The sequence below is a fragment of the Chelonia mydas genome, chromosome 2 (genome assembly GCF_015237465.2).
Source record: "Chelonia mydas isolate rCheMyd1 chromosome 2, rCheMyd1.pri.v2, whole genome shotgun sequence".
In the NCBI taxonomy this organism is placed as follows: Eukaryota; Metazoa; Chordata; order Testudines; family Cheloniidae; genus Chelonia; species Chelonia mydas.
In genome coordinates this window covers 254,768,887-254,794,380 of record NC_057850.1, presented here as the reverse complement: position 1 = coordinate 254,794,380, position 25,494 = coordinate 254,768,887, and the positions used below count along the sequence as shown (strand labels likewise).

The 25,494-nt window shown below is 46.7% G+C and overlaps 1 protein-coding gene across 1 annotated transcript in view; it reads left to right on the top strand.

The window, feature by feature from the left end:
• The window catches only part of WNT3A (Wnt family member 3A), a 122,974-nt gene that overhangs the window by 38,604 nt on the left and 58,876 nt on the right, over positions 1-25,494 (top strand). The window lies entirely within an intron of this gene.

Here is a 25,494-nt window from a genome sequence, read left to right as displayed (position 1 = left end):
GTGGCTGGGCCATTGGGTTTGTTTTACGATTATTATGATGTTTGATGTAAAGCACCCGCCTGGCTTTTTGTTGGCATGTGCTCATAATAAACAAACAAACAAGACAGGAATGAAATCTGGTAATGTTGCTGGACGAGAGTAAAACGGAACGGTATGTTGATTGGCTCTAAGACAGGCTTTTGTTTTTTCTGAGCTAGTGATTTTATTTTTTTTAATGGTTGGGGGGGAAAATCATGTTGATCCCGGCAAGGCTGTAATGTTTAGGCTGTGTTTGTACAGCACCTAGCACAATGACATGCTGGTCTGTGACTGGGGCTCCTAGGCACTATTGTGCATTTAGGACACAGGCGTGAATTGAAACAGCGTTCTGGGTATGAGATGCAGAGCAACTCTGCAAACCTTCTGCTGTGCTTCAGAATTCCTAAAAAGAAGAGGAGAACTTGTGGCCTTTTCTTTTTGCGGATACAGACTAACACGGCTGCTACTCTGAAACCTGTCAGACTTCTTAGGTTCCCTTCGGCCGCAGCAACCAGCAGATGAACTGGAGTTGGGCAGTAGCTGTAAACACTCATATTTCCCTCCGCTAAAAGAGGGTTTCTCTTATAATGGAGACCCAAGCCATGTAGATTCCCCCATCTCACCTGTGGGGCCAGCCATGGTGACGTAGAAGCTACCTCTTGGGCTGATAATGTTGCATCTTCATGGCATGATGTTGGTGGCACAAAGAAGCAAGAAGTGTAGGTCCTAATGCAATGCTATTTGTTTGGGGCCTGCCTGGGTCTAACACCACTCACAAAGGGATCCTGAGTGTAAAGCTAATGCTACTGGAATGTATATGAAAATATAAACTCATCGCTGAGTGGGAACAAGGAAGTGGTGTGAATCAACAGCTAGGAGGAGGGGAACAGAAAAGCACTGGTTTTTAGGCACGTACCTATAAGACTTTAAGACTTGCCATGCCCCTGGTTCCAATCCACATTGGGATGGATTCCTCTTAAAGCAGGAGCTGCAGAATGGTGAAGTAATAATGCATCAGCTGGGTTGTTTATGAATCAGAATGTCAGGAAAGAGTTTGCTGGCCAGGAAGGGGCTTCTAAGCTTATCCAGTTCTCATCTGCGCAGCTATTTATAGGGTAGTGGATAGTACTGCATCCCAATGTCTGAGGCAGATCTTAGCGTTCAACCCTTTGGGATGATAGGAATGAAAGGTCTGCTGATTAGAGAGGTTTAGGAGCCCAGTGATAGGGGACTTTCTGACTTGCACCCATACGCCATCTCAGGCCTGATCTTGTCAGATCCCCTAACCAAAGCAGGTTTAGGGATGGGTCAGCACTTGGGTGGGAGACCTCCAAGGAAATCGAAGTGCTGCATGACGGAGTGCTGGTAATTTAGTCTGAGTCATAGATTGTAAGAACTGGAGGGACTGTTACCATCATTTAGTCTGACCTCCACTAGCCTGAAAGTTACACCCAGTGATTCCTGCGCCAAACCCAGTAACTTGTGGTGGTTGAACTAGAGTATCTGTTTTATAAATGGAATTTTCCACAGTGCCTATGTGACTTAGGAGCCTAAATTATATTGACTTTCAAGAAGCCTTGGGAAAAAGTCACTGAAATTTTAAAAGTCCTAAATCCTAGGAACTTTTAAAAATCCCCCCCCCCCCCCATCTTGATTTAAAATACTTCAAGTAATATAAGAATCCACTAGATCCCTGTTGTGGACCAGGACATAGGCAATCAGGCCTAGTAGGGTTAGACAAGGAGTTAGAAGCCAGAGCCCAGGATCAGAGACAGAGTCAAGAATCAAGCCAACGGTTAGAGCCAGAGCAGTAGCCAGGGGTGGGGTGTAGAAGCAGAAGCAAGGCAGAGCTCAGGAGCCACACAGGGATTCACCTCGTTGCTCAGACAGCTTCCTGTGCCTCCTTCCAGCTTAAATAGCAAACCGGAGCCAGTCAGAGAGGTCAGACATCCTCTCCAAGACAGGAGCTTCACAGGTGGTGTCTCTGGTGAGGCAGGGTCCCCCACCCCACATTTCTTGCTGGTACTAGCAAGCTGCAGGTTAGTGGCTGCAGTCTGAGGACTGCCTGCAGACATGGGTTTGAGATCTACGATCCTAAATTGTTCTAAAGATTATAATCACCTTCACTGTCAAAAATTTGCATTTTATTTCCAGTTTGAATCTGTCAAGCTTCAACTTCTCATCGGTGGATCTTGTTGTATGTACGTTTGTCTGATATACCCTTGATTGTCACCTGCTTATACATCCAAGAATTGCATTAGCCCTCTTAGCCACAGCATCACACTGGGAGTTCATGTTCTGCTGGTTATCCATCATGACCTCTAAAGGTATGTCTACACAGCAAAGAAAAACCCACAGCTGGCCCATGCTTGCTGACTTTGGCTCGCGGAGCTCAGGCTGTGGGGCTTTTCCTTTGCTGTGTAGATTGCTGGAGCCCAAGCTCTGGGACCCTCCCAGCGAGTCAGCTAGCACGGGTCAGCCACGGATGTCCAGTTGCTGTGTAGACATACCCAAAGTCCTCTTCAGAGTTGCTGCTTTCCAGGATACAGTTTCCTTATCCTGTAAGTGTGACCTGTGTTCTTTGTTCCTAGATGTATGACCTTGCATTTGCCCCTATTAAAACGCATGTTGTTTGACCTGATCCTGTTTACCAACCGATCCAAATCACTGTGTATGACAGCCTTGTGCTTATCATTATTTATCAGTCACATCACCAGTTTTTGTCATTTGCAAACTTTATCAATCATGGTTTTATATTTTCTTCAGATCATTGATAAAAGTATTAAAGAGCATTGGGCAGAAAACTGGTCTCTGTGGGACCCTCCGAGAAACACCCCTATTCAATGATGATTCCCCAGTAACAGTTGCTTTTGAAGATCTATCAGTCAGGCAGCTTTTAATCCATTTCCTATGTGCTATATTGATTTAGTATGTTACCATTTTTCAGTCAAAATGTTGTGCACTACTAAGTCAAATGCCTTACAGATAACCAAAAGTATTATGTCAACAGAATTACCATTATCAGCCAAACTTTTAATCTCATTAAAAAATATCAGGTTTGTTTGACATGAACTATTTACCATCAAACCAGGTTGACCGGCATTTATTACATTATAATACTTTAGTTTTTTATTGATTGAGTCCTATACCATCCTCTCCATTATTTTGACCAGGACCAGTGACAAACTAACAGGTCTACAATTATCCCAGGTCATCCCATTTACTCTTTAAAATTATTGATACTTTTTCCGGTCCTCTGATATTCTGTCAGTATGCGAAGATTTATTAAAAATTAATATCAGTGATCCAGAGAGTTCCTTGGCCAACTCTTTAAAAACACTTAAGTGGAAGCTGTCTATTTTAAAAAAATCATTAACTTTAGCAATTACTCTTTAATATCCTCTTTAGTTATTGTTGGAATGGAAAGTATTTCACCATTGTTATACGATATGAATACTTCATCCAGCTTTATTCCAAAATGCAGAACAGAAATATTTATGGAACACTTCTTCCACGTCTGGACCATGATTGACAATTTTACCATCTCCACTTTAGTAATGGACCTAATTCATTGTTAGGATTCCTTTTCTTCCTGATATACTTTTAAAAAAATCCTTCTCGTTGTTCTTTACCCTACCAGCCCTGAATGTTTCATTGTTACCTTTAGCTTCCCTCATCATTTGTCTGCATTCTTTAACATTTAATTTACATTCATTACTATCAATGTCCCCTTTTTCCCATTTGTTATATATATATGGCAATCTTCCCTTTGAATCTGCTTAACAACTGACTCAGCAAGGGAAACATGGTCACTGTGCCATGGATCTGATGGTTAAACCATAAAACCAAGACCCTGACTACTCCAGCTGATTACAGATGTCATGGCACTTTTCCCAAGAGCAGAAGAGTTAGCCTCCGAGCCCACTTTGCATAATTACATTATGCCTACCTAAATTCACCTTATTTCCATTCAGTACAGTTTTCTTCTACGCTTCCTGTCCTAAACATCTGTTTACTTGTGCTGCTTTGTGCCACCCCAGAGCTGGACAAATTAAATTAATTCCTCTTTCATATGTATATGTTTGCATTTGTCTACTGTATATAGGCAAGATCTACTGTTTCTTACTTCAGTGTAAATCTGGAGCTGCACCATTGAAACCAATGGATTTACTCCACTATCAGTGAGAACAGAATTCAGAACAGAATTGGTTGCACAAATCATATATGATATACTTTTTCTTTTTAATGCTCTTGTATCTTCTTACTTCAGAAACCATGTTTACATTCACTGTCGCTTTACGTAGACATTCTCATTCTGTTTCTTCTTGGTTCCCCCAGAATCCTCTGCCACCAGCCCTGGGTCATTCAATGCCTCACCTTCCATCAGGTGACACTTCTATTATTATTTATTAATTGTATTGCTTTAGCCCCTAGTGGCACCAGCTGAGATCAGGGCCCCATTGTGCTAGGCACTGTACATACACCTAGTATGAGAGAGTCTCTGCCATGAGGAGTTTACAGTCTAATCTAAATAGGCTAGACAAAGGTTGGGAGAAAGGACACATTATTATTATGGCACCATGTAAGCAACTGCTTACTCCAAATCACTGGCAATATTCCATCCTCCAAAGGGACTTGACCATAGGTGGCTCTATTCAAGGTCATACATACGGCAGTAATAACCAGGGGCCATATGGCTTGGGATGGAATGTGTCCTCCATGACTGGAATGGGACTCTACTGAGTGTGTTTCACTTGTCCCTTAAAGCCAGGGTATGTTGGAGAAAAGGAACCAGGAGAATGGGATGATGCTTGTGCTTGTCGGGATGAATATTAGAACTGGCCAGACACAATGACATTTCATCACAGCTTTGGGGTTTTGAATTTGGAATGAAAACAAAACCTTTAAAATAGTTTTGTGAAACAGAATTGCACCCAAAAGTGTCGGGTTTTGATTCAGGGCTCTCTCTCTGGAACTGAGTCCACCCTGGGCCTCAGAAACATTCCCGTCAAAACCGATACGTCTTTGTGAAATGTTTCAGCTTCGGCGAAACAGCGTTTTTCCATGAAAAAGCCTTTTGTGGTTAATGTTCCTACCAGCTGCAATGAATATGGACTTAGTTAAAGATTCCTCCCCTCCTGTTTTAAAGGATTCCCATTTGTACAGCTTGAAAATTCAGGGAGATTTCTCTTCTATCTACCATTGTTTGAGAAGTGTTAAAACAAAGGAGGGGGAAATTTGAGTTAGTCAAGTGGCCAGCTGTGACTTCTGCTCTTCTGCTAACCTCTGTTCCTTGTCCTCCCAGCCCACCCCTTCCCTATTTGTCTGTTTCATTCACCCCTCTGTGTCCTATCTGGCATATAGAGCTCTCTGGGGCTGGGATTGTCTTGTTGTTAATTCTCCGTACGGCACCTGGCACAAGCGAACCTGATTCTTAACTGCGGCTCCTAGGCACTGCTGTAACATTAATAATAATAATAATTAGTGAACCAGCAGGGCACATGTAAGAGCGATGGCTGTGAAAAAAGCTAATGTGGTCTTGGGGTGCATCAGGCGAGGTATTTCCAGTAGAGCTAAGGAGGTGTTAGCACTGTTATACAAGGCACTGGTGAGACCTCACCTGGAATACTGTGTGCAGTTCTGGTCTCCCATGTCTAAGAAGGATGAATTCAAACTGGAACAGGTACAGAGAAGGGCTACTAGGATGATCCGAGGAATGGAAAACCTGTCTTATGAAAGGAGACTCAAGGAGCTTGGCTTGTTTAGCCTAACTAAAAGAAGGTTGAGGGGAGATAGGATTGCTCTCTATAAATATATCAGAGGGATAAATACCGGAGAGGGAGAAGAATTATTTAAGCTTAATACCAATGTGGACACAAGAACAAATGGATATAAACTGGTCATTGGGAAGTTTAGACTTGAAATTAGACGAAGGTTTCTAACCATCAGAAGTTTTGGAATAGCCTTCCAAGGGAAGCAGTGGGGGCAAAAGACCTACCTGGCTTTAAGATTACACTCGATAAGTTTATGGAGGAGATGGTATGATGGGATAACATGATTTTGGTAATTAATTGATCTTTAAATATTCACCATAAATAGGCCCAATGGCCTGTGATGGGATGCTAGATGGGGTGGGATTTGAGTTACTACAGAGAATTCTTTCCTGGGTATCTGGCTGGTGAATCTTGCCCATATGCTCAGGATTTATCTGATCACCATATTTGGGGTCGGGAAGGAATTTTCCTCCAGGGCAGATTGGAAGAGGACCTGGAGGTTTTTTGCCTTCCTCTGTAGCATGGGGCGCGGGTCACTTGCTGAAGGATTCTCTGCTCCTTGAAATCTTTAAACCATGATTTGAGGACTTCAATAGCTCAGACATAGGTGAGAGGTTTTTCGCAGGAGTGGGTGGGTGAGATTCTGTGGCCTGCATTGTGCAGGAGGTCGGACTAGATGATCATAATGGTCCCTTCTGACCTTAATATCTATGAATCTATGAAACTGGAACAAAGAAAGTTTGACTATACAGAAAAATGGTGCTCGCTGTGAACTCAGATGGGCCTGATCCTGAGAAGAGGTGAGCCTCTGCAGCTCCTGTTCGTGACAACCACCAGCACCTCTCAGGATCAGGCCCAGTAAGACAGCCTCCCAGGAGCAGGGGTAGAAGCACCACTGCGTGCATCACTTACACCCAGATTGCACAGGATGGGAACAGACTGTAGGGAGCAATCCTGGATCATCAGCAGGGGACGGACTGGCTCTTTTGCAGAGGTCAGCGTTTGGCCGCTCACAGGTATGCAGGACGGGGCTCGTTGCCAGCACGGCATGTCGTGCTTTCTCCCTCTCTCTCGTTTCTCCCGAGCACTCCAGATAAATAGCTCGAGGTGAGGGCCTGCACATTCTTTATGAAGCAAAACGTGCTGTCGATGGAAGCAGGCGAATCTATGGCCCGGGGCGGCAGTGCAAAGTAATGTGTCTCGGATCCCATGCACGGGCTTGTTTGAAATATGCATCAGCAACACCACCACCAGCAGCAGCTTTCTGCTTGGAAAGTAAAAGTAGGTTAGAGCTTAGGGGAGCAGCTCGGGGGAAAGCCAAATCGGGGGAGGGGAGGAAATCGCTGCCCCATCCCTTTTCCAAGGGCCACCTTAAACAGCATTACACTTCTCCTCCTCCCAAGCACCGACTCCCTCTTTGCTTGGTGGGATCGCGCTCATTGAAGGGAACACACAACAGACAGCATTTCCTATAGGAATCTGGTGTGATCTTTTCCACAGTCATTTTCTACAGCAGGAGTAAATGACCCCGGAGCCTTTTTAGGGTGTGAGTGAAGTGGCTCTGATTTTTTTTTTTTAATGGTTCCAATCAAAGCCAAATTGGACCTTTGTTGGGACTTGAACAAAACTGTATTAAATGCCCCTCCCTGCCTCTCACGCTGGACCGTATTCTGATCTCGTTCGCAGTGCCAGAACACTGGAGTGACTCCATTTGTTCCATGGGGTTACACTGGCCCAGGAAGGAGACACATCCAGCCCATTGTATTCAATTGCCACATGCCTCTGCACTGCAGTCCATGACTCTGGCCTGGGTCGGAAGCAGAATGGCTTCAGAAGGGCTGGAACCATAAGCCAGACAAATTCAAATGGGAAATTAGGCACACATGTTTAACAGTGAGGGTGACTAATCACTGGAACAAATTAACAAGGAAAGTGGTGGATTCTCTATCTCTTGATGTCTTCAGCTCAAGGATGGCTGCCTTTCTGGGAGATATTGGACTCAGGACAGGGGTAACTGAGTGAAATGTAATGGCCTATGTTATACAGGAGGTTAGTAAACCTTGAGTTCGTCGACCCTGGGTTTCTTAACCTAGGGCTCGAGCGTCTACACTCATTTGTAACCTCCGGTTAGGAACTGTTGAGTCCCAACCTGGGGCTCCAGTGCCCACACTGCATTATGTGGGACCGAGTCCAGCCACCCATATGCCAACTTCCTAGCGCCCTCCCAAAATATGGCTGCTCTAGCCCTTTGTTCCTGGTGCAGTGTGAGGAAAAACTGACTCTCCACCAAACTTGATTGTCAGAGGACAAAGAAAGTCAACCTGTAGGATTCTGGGATACTTTTGGTCGCTGCCCAGAGCACAAATCCAGCGGGGCTGCGTCTACACTGCAAAGCAATAGGGCTTGAATCCTGGGTCCCAGCTTGACTCTGGCTTGGACCCTCCACCCCCAGGGGGCCCTGGGACCCTGGGTTAGTGGGATTTGTGTGTGGATAGAAGGGGACTTAGGCCTGAGCCTGAGTTCAAATCCCGGGCTTCCGCATATTCTGGGAATCTGAGGGGTTGAAATGGTGTAGCTTTCCAACAGCATTTCACTCTTTTCATAAGATTTCAAACCTAGTGTTCCCACAGTTCAGAGGAGTTCCCAGACTTCCATGATGATCCTTCACCTGCCTGGTTATTTCCTGTTTGAGGGGAGAGGAGGGTTTTTGGCATGCTAGCAAGTAGCTAAGTGAAGCAAACAGGCACAGGGTCTCCGTGACGCTGTCCTCTCCTCAATATTTGGCCTCACTGTGACATTTCCCTGAGTATTTGTCTCTGTTCCTGGTTAAAATAAGAATCTCTGTGTTGGTTTGTTGCGTTTCCTCAGGAGAGGGCTTCTATCCCTTTGCATTGCAATGACCTTTGTTGACGCAACAGGGTTGCTTGCAGTTCCCCTTGGACACCCATAAAAAACAGGTCCTTTGCCTGGCCAAAGAGTTGCCTGCAGAGAAGTACTAGGCTCTGAATTATCCTTCCACTTCCGAGGAGGACTCAGGGGCTGCGTGTCTTCAGATACTCACCCAGGCTTTGGGAAAGTTGGCCAAACCAATTCCGAACTCCAGACTTTCCTAGGTTTACTCAGTCATACTGATAAGAGACCTAAGGGACTGTCCAGAGAGAAGCCACTGGCTCTGACTGATGCTTCACTTCCTCTAGAATGGAACATCTTAACCTGAAATTTACATGGGACAATGGTGTGGTGTACGTGTGTGCTCACAGAGAAAAAGGGAGGGATCAGAAGAGGGAGAAGGAGAATGCATGCAGGTGTGGTCTAGAATAAAGGTGTGTGTGGGGTGGGTGTGGGTGTGCGTGCACAAAGAAAGGGTGAGGGGATGCAAGAGGTAGAAGGAGAAGGCATGCTGGTGTGATCTACTATAAAGGTTTAATCAGCATGTATTTGGGCTGGTGCCATTACTCATAGAACCAATCTGTGGTCCATCAGGTCCCATATCTTATCAGTGACAGTGGCCAGCACCAGAGCTGCTTCAGAGGAAGGTGCAAGAAACTCTGCAGTAGGCAGCTGCAAGATAACCTACCCACAGGGAATGTTTCCTCCTGACTCTCATAGTTAGAGGTTGGCTTAAGGCCTGAAGCTGGAGAGTTTATAGCCCTTCCAAATCTCATGTTTGTTTGTTGAGTATTTACTGTGATAACTCTGGACATTCTTGTTCTCTGTAGCAATATGCGGTCAGCTGAGCTCTTGGCCTCAACAATACCTTGTGGCAATGAGTTCCACAGGCCAATTGCACCTCGTGTGAAAAGGTTACTCACGGGTAACAAAGCCGTGAATTGTGGAAGGCAAGTCAAGCCAGCACTAAGAATAGCTTTACACCCCCCCACCACGAGGTATTCTGTGTATCACATGTACATTACCGGAAAAGCTATTTTACAAATGCTTGAGTGTTTTCGAAGAGCTCGTCTAGACAGTGTGGCAAGGGGGACAACAAGGGTGTGATTTCTAACTTGTCCATGTGGACCCATGGTGCACACTAAAAACTCCCTAGTGGAGTACTGTTTCAAACAGCACTGCGCACCAACAGCATCTACATGGACTAATTAATGAATCCCACATCACACCCCCTAGCGCATTACCCCACCGTGTAAACAAGCCCAAAGATTAGGAGCCTGATCCTTAACTCCCCCTTAAAGGGGCACCTGTGGATTTCATCATCAAGGCGGAATCCTCCACGTCAGGGGCAGGGTGGGGGGGGCATGCCCCAAGCAGAAGTGGGTGGGGCTAGCAAGGACAGCCAAGCAGTGTCCCCACCTGAGATCTGGAGTATGCTTCAGTTTCCCCCAGGGACGTTGCCCTCCCATAGGCTGTTGTCATGGGTCAGGCCTCCTGAGAAGCCGAATGATTATTAACCTTGCATAATCCCGCATGCACATCAGTTCTGCAGGTGACAAGAAGAAACCCACGCTAGGGAAAATCCATCTGTCAAACCCGTTGACCCTGGAGCTTTGTTGTTATTATTAGTATTAGCAGGAGGAGGGTTTTAAAGTAAACACAAGAGATACCTTGGCACAGGAGCTCCCAGCAGAAGGCTGGGATTGCTTTACAGAACTCTTGGCAGCTTCCCCTCGGCGTGTCCAAGCTGGTATTGCTGCCTGATAGTGAGCAGCCATCTGCTAATCGATTGCTATCTGGCAGGCTGCCTGCCTTCCCACAGCTGCTTGAGGAAAGAAATCATTAACTCTAAGACGCTGTAGGAAGAGCTCTGTGGGCGCGGCTCCGATTTGATGCAGCCCCATACAAGTCCCCTCTGCTGGCTGCTTCTTGTTCCGAATGGCTTCTTGTCCCCATTAGACATGGCTTCCTTCGCCCTCCCCGTCTCCATGTTCACCCTCCTGTTTCCAGCTCAGACATTTGGATTGGTTCTCCCAGTCCCTGCACACAGCGCCCGATCCCCTCCCCTGTTTTCTCCTAATTCTTGCCTTCCTTAGCTCCCTCCCACACTCTTCCTCTCTCATGCCTTGGGGGGAGGAGGGATAGCTCAGTGGTTTGAGCATTGGCCTGCTAAACCCAGGGTTGTGAGCTCAATCCTTGAGGGGGCCATTTAGGGATCTGGGACAGAAATTGGGGATTGGTCCTGCTTTGAGCAGGGGGTTGGACTAGATGACCTCTGGAGGTCCCTTCCAACCCTGATATTCTATGATTCTATGCCAGCCGTCTTCCCCCGTCTCACCAGCACTCCATGACTGCTTGAGCACTGACTCACTGGCTGTCATTGTCATTGGGATTAGGGTTTACCAGATCCCCATAAAACTATCGGGTGAGGTCGTGCTGAGGAATGCCAAGCAACTGCGCTTCTGAGTCACTGGGTGTGAAGTCATTTGTGCCAGGGCTACGGGTGGGCAAGAGACAATCTCCAACCACTCCAGAGACATCAGCCTGCAGTATACACACTGATGAAAGCCCCCTTTAGCCCTTCGCCGGCTCGTCCCCTGCCACGCTTCACACCATCCAGCAATATTCCACTGAGATCAGTTGGAACGGTAGCTGGTATATTCCGCAGCACGAGAAGGGGTTTGCAACTAAATGGACATAGGACGTTGGGACGTTTAACCTAAATGGAGGTAGCCAGTTAGCTGACCGTGCCTGAAATTTCCTTGCCTGATCAGAGGCCATCGGGTGCCTCAATGTTCCATCTGAGTTGTCAGTTCCACTAAGATTTATCGTGCTTCCCTCAACAGCGGTGGCCTCATTCTGGGAAGTGAATTTAATTTCCCCTCTTCTTCCTACATGCCATTGAATAAAAACTTTCATCTCAAAGGGCCCCTCGCAAAGTAGTTTTACACCTATCCACCTATATAACCTATATAACCACAGCAGAGCCACGTGACAAATAGTATTTATCATGCAGTTTTGACCACTTTTTCTGCACTCTGCCCACTAATCCATCCTGTGGTCCATAGATGCCCTGCTTATATGCAGAGTATTTGCTAGTGGCCTGTGGAGAGTTGGCTTGTCACATGGCACTGCCTCCTTATTTCCAGCTACTAAATTGCATTCATAGACAGCCTGCAAACACATTCAATACTTTCCTAATGTTACTCAAAGCTGGCTGAACATTGTCAAATCACCCAGGCCTCAACTGGAGTACTGTGTCCAGTTCTGGACACCACATTTTGAGAAAGATGAGGACAAATTGGAGAAAGTCCAGAGGAGAGTGACAAAAGTGATGAAAGGTCTAAAAAACATGACCTCTGAGGAAAGATTAGAAAAATTGGGATTGTTTAGGATGGAGAAAAGAAGATTGAGGGGGGACATGATAACAGCCTTCAGGTACCTAAGGTTATTATAAAGAGGAAGCGTGATACATTTTTCTCTTTATCCACTGAGGACAGGACAAGAAGCAATGGGCTTAAATTGCAGCAGGAGAGATTTAGGTTGGACATTTGGAAAAATGTCCTGACTGTCAGGGTAGTTAAGCACTGGACCAAATGATCTAGGGAGGTTGTGGAATCTTCATCTTTGGAGGTTTTTAAGAGCAGGTTAGACAAACACCTGTCAAGGGTGGTCTAGATAATACTTAGTCTTGCCATGAGGCCAGGAACTGGACTAGGTGACCTATGAAGGTCCCTTCCAGGCCTATATTTCTATGATTCTATGACTGAGGGTTTTTTCCTAGCAGAAACTAGTTGCTTGGGATAATGGAAATTTTACCCCTCAAAAATTCATTTTTGTCAAAGACATTTTTGAGTATCATAAAACCTCCCAGAAAACTAATTTTTGTATTTGTTTTGGGCAGGTTTGGGGGGAGGGTTGCAAGGAAAATCCCCAATTCCCCGACCAGCTGTAACGTAACTTTCCCACATTAGCAAGTGATTCCATTGCCATAGGACTGTTATATGATCACAAAGGGTAAGAGAGGTGGCCCGGGCTATTGTGAGTAGGAAGGGAAGTGTCCACAGAAAATATCTCCATTAAGACATACGCCACCCTGTGGAAAAGTTTAAGAACCCTTGTCTGTGAGATATATGCCACCACCGTGACACAAATGAGAGGACCCATCTTCTCCTTGGCCAGAGCAGCTGTGAAATCACAGCCAACACAGCTCTTCCCCAGAGCAAACCCAGGCTGTTGGCAAAAGGCGGGCCCAAAACACTCTCATCCTACTTTGCAGGGAGGACAAAACGAATATGGGACAAACGCATGAACTGGATGCTTTGGGGGGGAAGAACTGGCATGGACTATGTTTGTGCACACCTAGCTGGCTGGCCTCCAGAATCTCCAGAGCAGAGCGACCCCCAAATCAAAGCCCTTTGATCTGCCCCCTTTGAATCCAGAGTACATCTATACTAGAGTGACTCTATCAGCATGGCTATACCATTGCAGCGGTGCTGCATAACCCCGTAGCGTAGGCACAGCCAACGCCAGCAGAAGGGGGTTTTTCATAGCTGTAGGAACACCACCTCCCCAGATAACGGTAGCTGTGGGTGACAGAAGCATTCATCTGTCCTAGCTGCATCTACCCTGGGAGGCTGGCTGGTACAGCTCTGCCGCTCAGGGATGTCGATCTAACTTATGCGTATAGACCCTTTATCCTGCCAGAGCTGTGTAAAGTAGGCTTAGGATACATCTACGCTGCCATCGGAGGTGTGATTGCAGCTACTGTAGACATACCTGAGCTAGCTTTCATCTAGCTAACATGGGTGTCAACAGCAGTGAAGCTGTGGCAGCTTGAATAACAACCCAAGGTGCCAGGTAGGTTTCTCTAGCTCATGCTGCCACAGCTTCACTTCTACCGCCGCCTGAGCTGGCTAGATTAAAGCTAGCTCAGGTCCACCTACCTGTGTTGCAACATTTCCCCCTCCTCCGCCCCCAGGACTGCAGTGTCGACATTGTGTAAACAAGAATCAGGGCCTGAGACTTTAGCAGTGGGTTGAATGGAAAGAGGGGCGATGACTCGTTAGAGGAGGGCTAGGAAAGGATTCTGTTGACCTATGACTCACGTCCTGATTCTGGAAACGCTATGAGTTTAATTTACATATTATTTGATAAACTGCTTGTAATGGTTGAGAGGGAAGCCAACAGAGCTGCAATGCAAGGAGGAAAACGTCCAGTATACGCAGTAACGTTAAGGTGGGCTTGGCAATGAGCTGAAACCTAGTAGTTATATGTTAGTTAGCACGAAGTAACACATAAGTTAGCATAAGTAAGTGACCTAGGGTTATAAGACTGAAACCTGTCCATATGTAGCTTGTGGTAAACAAATATAGTGTAGAACCACGAAAGAATGGATTTTTGTGGGGGGCGGGAGGGAATTTTTAGTATGTGAAATCACGAGGGAGCCACATGAGCCTGTGGCAAATATTGACCCATGCATTGATGCAACAATCGGAACTCCAGTCATGGTTTCCCAGACAGCTATGCCTGGACTGGTGGCTGGAAACCAGTGTAAATATGGTCATCAAATGCATTACCTAGGGAGGTGGTGGAATCCCCTTCCTTAGAAGTTTTCAAGGTCAGGCTTGACAAAGCCCTGGCTGGGATGATTTAGTTGGGATTGCTCCTGCTCTGGGCAGGGGGTTGGACTAGATGACCTCCAGGGGTCCCTTCCAACTCTGATATTCTATGATTCTATGTGTGGGTGTTGGGGAAAAGAAAGTATAAAATAGGGTGTATGGCCAACCTTCAGCTGGGATCACAAGTGGTTGGCAGCTCAAATGTCATCTCCATTCATGATGATCTCCACTTACTTTTCTTTCCATCTTCACTTCTAAGGGTCAAGTCGTGCGTACGCACAAGGTAGAGGGGACGTATTGTTGTATTTTCCTTGTTTTGTTACATTGTCTATTATTTTAATTACGCGTGTCTGTAGGAAATAACCCTATAAAGTCTCTATGTGTGCTCCACCAATCTCAGATTCAGTAAAAAATTTCACAGGTAGCCTCCTGAGTAAAGAACCTGTTATTAGTGACAGGTGCATTGTTGCCTATAAACTTATCAAAGCCCATGTAGAGGCGACACGGGGTCACGTCCCCTGCAAGATTTGCTGCTTGGCTTGTACTGAGCATGCTCAGTAACACTGCTGAAGCCAGCTGCCCTCACTCTGCCCCCCACACTATTGGCAGGCACGGGTCGTCTCTGAGCCCAAATATAGGGGTAGTGTGGAAAAAAGCACAGAGATGGTTTGGGGCAAAGTGGTCAAATTGACTTGTAGACTGGCAGCCTCAGCAGAGAGGCCAAGGGTTAAATGACCCTGGAGAGCCCATTCTCATGCCAGCTGTGGCGGTGGTCCTTCTAAGTCATGGTTCAGAAGCAGTGCAGGGGTGGGCGAAATCGTCAGTACTCTTCTGTGGATATAAAGAGGAATCCAGCCTCCAGGGCTTCAATTTATACTCTTTAGCTCAATATCAATCATTAGAAAAACACACAACCCCTTAACACACACAATGTTCCTCATATAGGCCCTGATTCAGCAAAGCAATTAAACATGGGCTCAGTTTTAAGAGGGTCCTTAAGTCCTTTCAAATATTAAAATTAAGCAAGTGCTTGACTGCTCTCTAGAATTGGGATGCTTTCCTTAATCAAGGCCTCTCCCTTAGTTTTCCATAGCAGTATTTTATGACTTAAGTCTTTCGTAGGGATTCATCCGGGAAAGAGAGAGGGCAAAAGGGGGGGAAAACAAAGAGGAGGAAATTTTATGGCTTTGTAAACGGCTGTAAGCAATGTCTCAAGTTGGTCAGACCGGTCTGAGTTGACAAGGCAATGTCTTCAATTATATAGCATGCCGTAGCCTGTAAGAATGAAATCAATTTGTTATTTTTCTGGGAGAACACTGTAGCGTGAGTTCACACATTTCCTAAGCCTGATGACTCAGTTAATACCAAAGAATTAGCTTTCTGACATTAGCGAGTGTGTGTTCTGGGTGTGCAAAACGTAGCTTTAAAAAGCCATCTGCGGTGGAGTGAGTGTGAAATATACATGGCTTAGTGCAGAACTATGAGGAAATTGGACACAATTTTCATCGTCATCATCATCACTGTAATGCCTAGGTCTTACATAGTGTGTTTCATCTATAGATCTCATTTCAACAGTGACTTAGCCACTTAGTTGCCTTAGGGGTAAAACTGTCTAAGTGATTTAGGAGCCAAATTTTGCTGATCTCCTGATTTAGGAGACACATTTTTCAAGTGTCTCAGGAATGCAAGGCCCAAATCCTCAAAGGTCTGACATGCCTAACTCCTGTTTAAATCAATGAGAATTAGGCACCTAAATACCTTTGAGGATCTGGCTCTGAGGAGTCTAAATCTCACTGACTTTCAAGGAGATTTAGGCTCCTAAAGGCCAAATTTTTAATGACATTTAGATGCCTAACTCCCATTGAGTTCAGTGATAGGCATCTAAATACCTTTAAAGGTCTGGCCCTAAGTGCCTAAATCCCTTAAGTGTTTTTCAATTGTACCCAATATGTGTTTGTTTTGGGGAGGGGGGGTTCCCACATTTTGTCACGAATGAATCAGAAAATCTGCCTCATTTACATATAAAATGGTGCCAGGGCGTGGGAATTTTCTGATCATAGATGGGGGTGTTGTCCAATGAGCCAGGTGTGGCCTTTGCACTGCAAGCCCCCAGAAAGACACATTTTCTACACACCGCGAATAAAAGATATTTGTCGGTCACGAAATGGCATGAAGCACTGCAGCAAAAATATTCACACGAACACTGCTTTCAGCGGCAGATAACAGTTGTGCCCATAGTTTATTCATCCCAGGTAAATGTATTCATCAGCAATATCATTGTGTGAAAAGAACAGGAGGACTTGTGGCACCTTAGAGACTAACCAATTGATTTGAGCATAAGCTTTCGTGAGCTAAAACCCACTTCATCAGATGCAAGTGAGCTGTAGCTCATGAAAGCTTATGCTCAAAGAAATTTGTTCGTCTCTAAGGTGCCACAAGTCCTCCTGATCTTTTTGCGAATACAGACTAACACGGCTGCTACTCTGAAACTGTCATTACGTGAGTTCATTATAACCATGAGATTTACAGCTCTCAGAAACTGCTGGATAGGTGGCAGATTGAAACATTAAGGAGAATGCAGCTATAATGCCTTGTGCTGTGGGGTTAGCAGCTCTCGCAAGACAAGCAGAAGTTCCCAGCCTCAGAAGTGAGGGGGAAGACCAGGACAAGGTAGAATGTTGTACAGGTGATGCCATTGTAATTGTCCTTGGTGTGGCTTGAGGGGTCACTAAGCAGCTGTCTTTCAGTTCATATGTAAAAGAGAAGACCTAATTGCCTATGGTAATTAAAGAGCTCCGGGCACTTTTTGCAAGAAGCTGGGCTGTTAATTCTAGTGTCCTATTCTATTGTGGTCTTACATTGTGCTCAACACCATAGGATCTGAGCATCTTCCAGTCATTCATTAAGCAATGCGACTAACTTTCCTCACGTTTGTTCTCTCATCCTCTCCCCGTGGGAAAACTGTGAGCAGTGGATTGTTTTGTTTTGGACATTTCTTTTAAAATGCGCACACACACACACACATTTGCTATATGTTTATACTAGAGAAGGTGCAGTCCAATGCACCTTGCACTTGGAGCGGGAGGTGGTGAGCTTTGTGATGGTCTTTAGTTCCTTTTGGAATGAATTCTCCTGGCCAAATCTCAGTTTAGATCATTCTTTCTACCTCCTTCCAGTCCACCTGAACTTTCTGCGGAGTATGGTATTCTCCGCTTCCGGATCCAAACTGTTGGGTTCTGTTGTTGTGCACTGTTAAATAGCTGCCGCGTTCCACACCAGAGGTAGCTGTATTTCTGTGGTCAGTGAAGTGTTTTCTATGTCTCCTTTGCTGAAAGTACGCAGGGATCCTCTGTTGAAAGGCACTACATACATGTTGTTGTTGGATCAGGGAAGGGGGGGGTGAAAGTACTTGTGGAACTGAAGTTACCTGCATGTATAAGTGTTTGTATGATCAGACCCATACATGGTACTATGTACACACCAGGAGCAGTGGAAGCTTCCTAAAAGTGGGGGGGGGCCACCGGTGCCCTGCCCCCTCACCACCCTTTCCCCCCCGAGCCTCTGCCCCCACACCGCCCCTTCTCCCCAATTCCCCGCCCATGCACTGCCCCTTTCCCTGAGCCCCCACACCGCCTCTTCCCCCACGACTCTGCCCCCTCCCCCCATCACTCGTCCTGATGGCCAGTAGAAAGTGATGGAGCGATGGTCCCCTGGCCCCACCTGTTACAGCGCCCATGGTACGTACTTGTATGTGTCTATATACAGGGCCCTACCAAACTCAGGGTCCATTTTGATCAATTGCATGGTCATAGGAGTTTTAAAATTGTAAATTTAATGATTTCAGCTATTTAAACCTGAAATTTTACGGTGTTGTAATTGTAGGGGGTCCTGACCCTAAAAGGAGATGTGCGGGGGTCACCAGGCTATTGTGTGCGGGGAGGGGGGGTCATGGCACTGCTACACTTACTTCTGCGATGCTGCTGGCAGGGTGCTGCCTTCAGAGCTGGGAAGCTGGAGAGCAGCAGCTGCTGGCCGGGAGCCCAGCTCTGAAGGCAGAGCCACCCCCAGCCGCCACCACCATGGTCTGGTATTGCCACCCCTACTTCTATGCCGCTGCTGGCGGGGTGCTGCCTTCAGAGCTGGGTGCCCGGCCAACAGCCACTGTTCTTCGGCTGCCCAGCTCTGAAGGCAGTGCAGAAGTAAGGGTGGCAATACTGCGACCCCTCTAAAATAACCTTGCGACCCTTTGGGTCAGGACCCCCAATTTGAGAAATGCCGGTCTCCCCCGGGGAAATCTGTATAGTAGAGGGTAAAAGCACACAAAAGACCAGATTTCACAGTGGGAGACCAGATTTCACAATCTGCTACGCGTTTTTCATGGCGGTGAATTTGGTAGGGCCCTATCTATATATAAGTCAGTAACTTAATCATATCACTTCAGGCCCATGGGCGGTGGGTATCATAGGCTGGGGGAGGCTGAGCCTCCCCAAACAGCCTGGTGTGGCCTCGTCCATGCTCTGCCCCCAGACCACTTCCTGCAGTTCCCGCTCTTCTGTGGCCCAAGGTGGCTGGGGCTGGGGTGGGCCGGCCTGCCGCCGGGACTCGGGATGGCTGGGGCCACTGGCACTGGTGCTTGCAAGGCCCAGGGCTGGGGTCGGGGCAACGCCGCTGCCCGCCTGGTGCTGGGGGAGCTGGGACCACACCGCCCGGCCAACCTGTGCTCTGGGGCCGGGGGCACTGGGGCCAAGCTACACGCCCAGCTACCCGGTGCTCTGGGGCTGGGGGGGGCCGGTGGCTGTGGTAGGGGTTCTCTGGGTGCCTGCAGGGGAGGGGGGGCAGAAGGATGGGGAGGGATTGGGTCTTGGGCAGAAGGGGAGGGGCGGGGTACTAGCATTCCCCAATGGCCAGTTCACCAGCCATCCATGCTCAGGGCTATTTTATGAGAGTAAAGATCAGGTATCGGAAATCGCCTTACTCTATTGTGAATTTCCTCAGAACTTCTGAGAGCATTAGAACTAGGACCTGCATTTGTCTGAATTATTTAAAAAGGTACAAGTCAAAGAAATACACCTCGCCCTTCGAGTGGAAGGAGGTGTGTCAGCAAAGTGATGCAGTTGCACAAAAGGCAAATGCAATTCTGGGACATATTAACAGGAGAGTCGTATGTAAGACTTGGGAAGTAACTGTCCTGCTCTGCTTGGCACTGAGGAGGCCTAAGCTGCAGTTTTGGGCACCACACCTTAAGAAAGGTGTGGACAAACTCAAATGGGTCCAGAGGTGCGCAGCAAAAATGAAAAGAGGTTCCGAAAACCTGAGCTATGAAGGAAGGGTGAAAGGATCGGGCACATTTAGTCTAGAGAGGAGAAGGCTGAGGGGGGACATAATGACTGACTTCAAATATGTAAAAGGTTGCTATAAAGAGGACAGCGATCAATTGCTCTCCGTGTCCACTCAGAATAGGACAAGACGTAATTGGCTTACTTTGCAGCAAGGGAGATTTAGCTTAGATATTAGGGAAAAAAATTCTAACTGTAAGGCTATTTAAGCACTGGAACTGGTTACCTGGGGAGGTTGTGGAATCCCCATTAATGGAGGTTTTTTAAAAACACGTCAGACAAACACCTGTCAAGGATGGTCTAGGTCTAATTAATCCTACCTCAGCATGGGGAGATGCACTCGGTGACCTCTTGAGGTCCCTTCCAGGCCTGCATTTTTATGATTCCATGATTCTATGATGATTTGAAAAACAAGGATTGTATTTTATTTTGATTTATTGGGCACAGGATGTAGAACTGAAAAACCCAAATTGATTTTAATGGAATATTCAATATTTCACATGTATCTGGCAGCCACACGATCTCCGAGAGCTGTTATTTTTTTATCAAAACTTTTTTTTTTTTTTTTTTGGTGGCCAGAATAACGCTTTTTAACCAAAATTTCTATGGAAAATGTTCATTTTGACCCAATTTGTCTTTTTTTAAAATGGAAAAATAGCAAAGAAATCTGTCCCGTCCCCTCAGCAATCTGCATTTTCCGTTTTAAAAAAATGGGGGGATAATTATTTTTTGCCCAAAACCAGTTTTCAAGCATTTATCGTTTTTTATTTTTTGTCAGAAAAGAGAAAAAAAAATTCACAGCAAGTATATATATATATTTTTAAATTCAAAAATTCCTGTAAAAATAATTGGTATTTTCCAAATGGCTCCATCCGTCTGTCTAGCTATCTGCCTGTGTGTGTTTTTGTAGGGGGGGTGGGGGAGTCCATCACCATGGCATTTGAGTTTCCTGAAGCCAGAACAGTGGGTACATTCTTTCATGGAGACTAGGAATCAACACTTTTTTATTGGAGGGAATGGGGCAAGGAAAGAGACAAACTCTGGCTTCAGTCCCATGAGTCCACTGCACACAGACCAGCCATTGTTGTCTTCCATTCATGGAGGTTCCATCCATGGAGACTTCACAGGGCTGTTCTTTTCCCGTGGCTCTGTTTTTCCCAAGAGCATCCTTATGCTGGTAAATATCCGTTTCAGTCTTCGAATGTCTGCGTGCTGAGATGCTTGCCTCAGCTGACCCTCCCAACCTTTAGAGGCTCCCCTTTGCTAGGATTATGGCACTGAAAACGGTGCTGTTTAAATGCTGCATAATGGAATTAGGTGTCCCTGTTAACTACTGGTAGTTTGCTGCTTTGGTACCAGGGAAAGGTGTTGACAGTTGTCACGGTGTATGATGCTTTACTGACTAAGGCGACATGAAAGGTCCTTGCCCTGGATGATCTTACAACATAAGGACCTGGTTGTCCCCTTTTCCATGGGAAATGGGGAGAGAACCGAAAAGGAGGAAATCTCCATAGGGTTCTTCTCTCAAAGTGTATCCTGAATGGTTCTCTCACCTTGGGTCTGGCCCACAAACCCTATGGCTTCCCTGAGATCTCCACAGGTCCTGAGGCATCTGTAGGAGGCTATGGCTATCTGAGAGGAGGCCATGTGAGCTTCCACATCAGCTCCTCATTCCCCTTTTCCCTCGCAGGCTGGGATCCTCGCTACCAGGACTTTCACAGCTGGCCCTCCTCCTCCCCAAATGCTCCTTGTGTTACCTTTGTGCCGTGATTTTCACAGGGCTCTTTGCAGGTAGAGGAATGATGTGCAACTTCTTAGTCTGGCCACTCCTCCCCTAACCTGCCCTCTGCCAGACAGGAGGGGTCAGACCCAAGCAAATATGATCCCGTATTTGTGTGAATCAAGGGAATATGATTGGGCCCTAAGATAGACATGGCAGAAGGAGAGAGAACGTTAGGCAGAGAGAGGAGTAGGGGGGTCTGCATTTGAGAAGGTAAGTGGGTCATGAGGAGAGATCTGAAGGAGGAGAGGCAGGTTACCTCTTTCAGGGATCCCATGTAAAGATGGCAGCATGGGAAGAAGCACAGAGGTACCTGTAAGAGAAGGATACAGTGCAAATTAAGATACAGTTGGCTAAATTCACACCCGATGTAAGCAGGTGCCGCTCCAGCGAGTTTAGGTGCTTGCTTTACACTGGGATTGACTTAAGTCTAGGAATCAGAATTATTAGTGTCACTTGAGTTGCTCAGTTCTCAAAACAAAGCTTACGCTGGATGTAAGTTGTGCATTGGCCTTGTGATAGGCCTTCTGCACGGGGAGAATTTCATCCTGGCTGTATAATGTTTTATAAAGGCAGCTATTTTGCTAATGGCTGGTGGCTTCCAGGGACTTCCAGTGAGGGTGTCTTAGTAATGGTTGGAGCCAGTGAAGGTGCTCTTGGTCATGAATGGCAAATAGACAATGCAAAAAGCCAAAGAGTTCATAGCGATATGGGCTAAGCGGGCCGTGATAGGGTGTATTCCCCTCTACCAGCTGTTATTGGTGTAGCAAGAACTTTGGGAAGCTCTAGCAGGAAGTTGGTGACTCTGAAAGTTGCTGCATTGACCCTCCGATGAGTTGAGCTATACCAGCATAGGGCATGTCTACATTAGAAATGCTACAGTGGCACAGCTTCAGTGCTGTAGTGTAGACACTAACTCCAGTGGCAGAAGTAAATCTACTTCTCTGAGAGGCGGAAACTAGGTCGACGGAAGAATTCTTCCATTGATCTAGCAGTATCTACACCAGGGCTTAGATTGCCTTAACTACATCTCTCAGGGGAGTGACTTTTTCACACCCCTGAGCTACGTAGCTACGTTAACTTAACTTTATAGTGTCGACCAGCTCAGAAGCTCTCTAGCGTAGACAGAACTCTCTTTTTCTGGAGCAATTTGATCCTAGAAGCAGAGCTCTGAAAATGGTGTCTGGTGTGGTGGATAGAGAAGGGGATTAGGCACTTAGGTCAACTACTGATTGATGGGAGGAGCAGGTTCAGTTGATTTGGGTAAGGAGGGCAGTGCATTGCAAAGAAAAATGGTAACTATGGATTGAATTATACACTTTAGAGTAGGTAAAGGTTAAAGATTAAACCAAGAATGTTGGTTGTGAATATGCAGAATAGCATTGTATTGTCTTTGTTTAGACTGCTCACAGGAATGGATATTCCAGGTTTCTCTTAAATTAAGGGTGGGGATGGGCAAACTAGCTTGAAGAAAAATCACCTGACCCTTCTCCCCACCCCAAATTTGAGCAGAACCTGTTCTGAGACTCAACATTTACAAATCTCTCAAGTTCTAGTGTTTTTCTAGTGACAAGAGGGAAGAGGGGAGTTGGCAACACGTTCTGGGAAGCCCTGAAATGCATGAGATTTGGAGACAAATGGCTGGCTAGATCCCAGAGGGCAGTGAAGGATTTACTGAACGCCACACATCCTAACCAAGAGAAAACACGAAACTTGAAAAATGTCTCCCCTACCCACTGTATTCTCAACATTGCCAAAATGTAGAAGGCCTGCTTGGGATCAGGACAAGAAGAAGGAGTTGAGGAGGCAGAAGAAGGGAGCTGGTTGCTGGGAATAATGAGAAGGATGGGTGCTGGGAGCTAGCAGACCTCAAAAGCTTTGGGTAACCTTGAAGCAAGTTTCTGAACCTTCAGGGGTTTATCCAAACTTTTCCCAACTTTTTTGTTGGTTTGTTTGTTTCTGAGCTCGGCACATCACTAACTCCGTATGGCCAAAGACAACAAAGAATCTGGGGCTTCTCCATGGCAGAAGCCGGTGAACTTTGTAGACAGAGATCAAGTGGTTTTGTTTAAATATTAGACACACTAAAGAGAGGCCAATAGAAAGTGCCGTGATTGGCGCAATTGTGCTTCAGAGTCTTGAAGTGATTTAGGAAGATAACTGAGTTTAACGCAGCTTTACTGAAATGTGCATGATGGACAGAAAGTTAAGAGAATCTACCCCACAATTCTCCAGCTGGAGGTCAAGTGACCAACCAGTTCACCAATGAAATGCCAAGTTTACATTACACCATCTTAGCGGCCAATGACACCGCGAGGACATGTTTATGCTGCTCACAGCTGCAGAAAGCTGCCTTCTGTGGCTGTCACATAGGCAGAGAAAGGCACGGCTGTTTCTTTACATATTAAGGAAGGAGCTGTGTGAAACGCAAATATATTTTCATTTAGAATTATTTCTACCAGGATTTGTACCTAAGCTGATCTTTCCAGCAGCAGTATCAAGGGCATGACCTGGCAAACTCTTATTCCTATGGCAAGTCCCTTACTCTCACTAGTCCCAGTGGGTTCAAAATGTGGGGGCTGGCATGAGCTAGCTAGGATTATTATTATCATGAGTCTAACTAGACAGGATTGGGCTCTTCAGACCTAATGTAGCTCCTATTCAAATACATGGAAAGCCTCCCAAAGACTTCAATAGGAATGAGAGGAAGCCCCTCGGGGGTTGGCCCTGAACCATTGAAGTCAATGGGAACTTTGCCACTGATTTCAGTAATAGCTGGATGAGACCCTTAGGGCTTCAGCCAATGCCTAAGCGCCGACTTATATAGTGAGCGCTCAGCACCTACCGGCAGCCACGCCGATCAGCTCCTCCCCCTACCCCCCAGCGCCCCCCACCCGCCAGTGGGCCCTGATGATCAGCTCCCCCACCCTGCTCCCAGCCCCTCCCACCCACCGGTGATCAGCTTTTCAGTGGTGTGCAGGAGGTGCTGGGAGGAAGCGGGAGGAGTGGGGGCAGGAAGAGGCGGAATGAGGGTGGGGCACGCTCGGGAGAGTGGGCAGAACGGGATGGGAAGAGTCGGGGTGGGGGTGGAGCAGGGGCAGGAAGACGTGGGACAGAACCTGGGGCAGAGCCTGGGGTGGAGCAGGGGCCAAGCACCCACGGGGAATTAGAAAGTCAGTGCCTCTGAGCCAGTGCCCCTTGCAGTCAAAGGAAGGGCTCGCATTGACTTCAGTGCATAGTGGATGGGGGTTTTCAGGACCAGATCCTCAAAGGTATTGAAGCACTTGATGCCCACTTCAGTGGGAGTTAGGTGCCTAAATACATCTGAGGATCCAGGGTCATGGTGGAGCCTCCATCACTGAACATTTTTAAAGCCTAATCAGATGGTTTTCCAAAGGATCCGTCTAGGAGTAATTTGGGGGGAGGTCTGTGGCCTGTGGTTATACAGCAGGCCAGAGGAGATGATCACAATGGTCTCTTCTGGCCTTGGAAGCTATGAATCAGTCCCCAAGGGTTTGTCCTGACTAGGATTTAGGGATGTGTTGTTGGGACATGTTAGCTCACGTGCGCTAACACCTCTAGCCTAACACAGGGCCATGTAGGCTTTAACATGTGCTAGCTGATTGAGTTGGAGCCAGATGGGAGGTTTAGCACATGTTAGCTAATGCCTTCTGTCAATTGCCGGGCTCGCTCCCCAGCGCAGGAAGGATCAGTCCCAGGGCCTTGCCTCAGTGCACAATTTATTGGTTAAATGGAAATTTGGGGGGAAAATGTCAAAATAAAGTAGTTCTCGTGCCCATCATAGGCTGAAATTCCCAGAAGCTTTTCCTCACCTCTCTCAGCCCCTCCGGGTCCTTGCCCTGACTCAGGGCCTACTACAGAATCCTCCCCGATCCCTGCACTTCACCAGCTCTGCTGAGCTCTTGTGGCCTTTCTAAGGACCCGGGGCTCCTTAGGCCTCAGCTGGGAGGCATTGGTGAGGCTGGGCCAAGCGTCCCTTTAAAAGGCCAGCCCGCCTGTGACACCTTCTAACTCACCTTTTATCCTAGTTAAAAAAAAGAATTGATCTTAGGTGA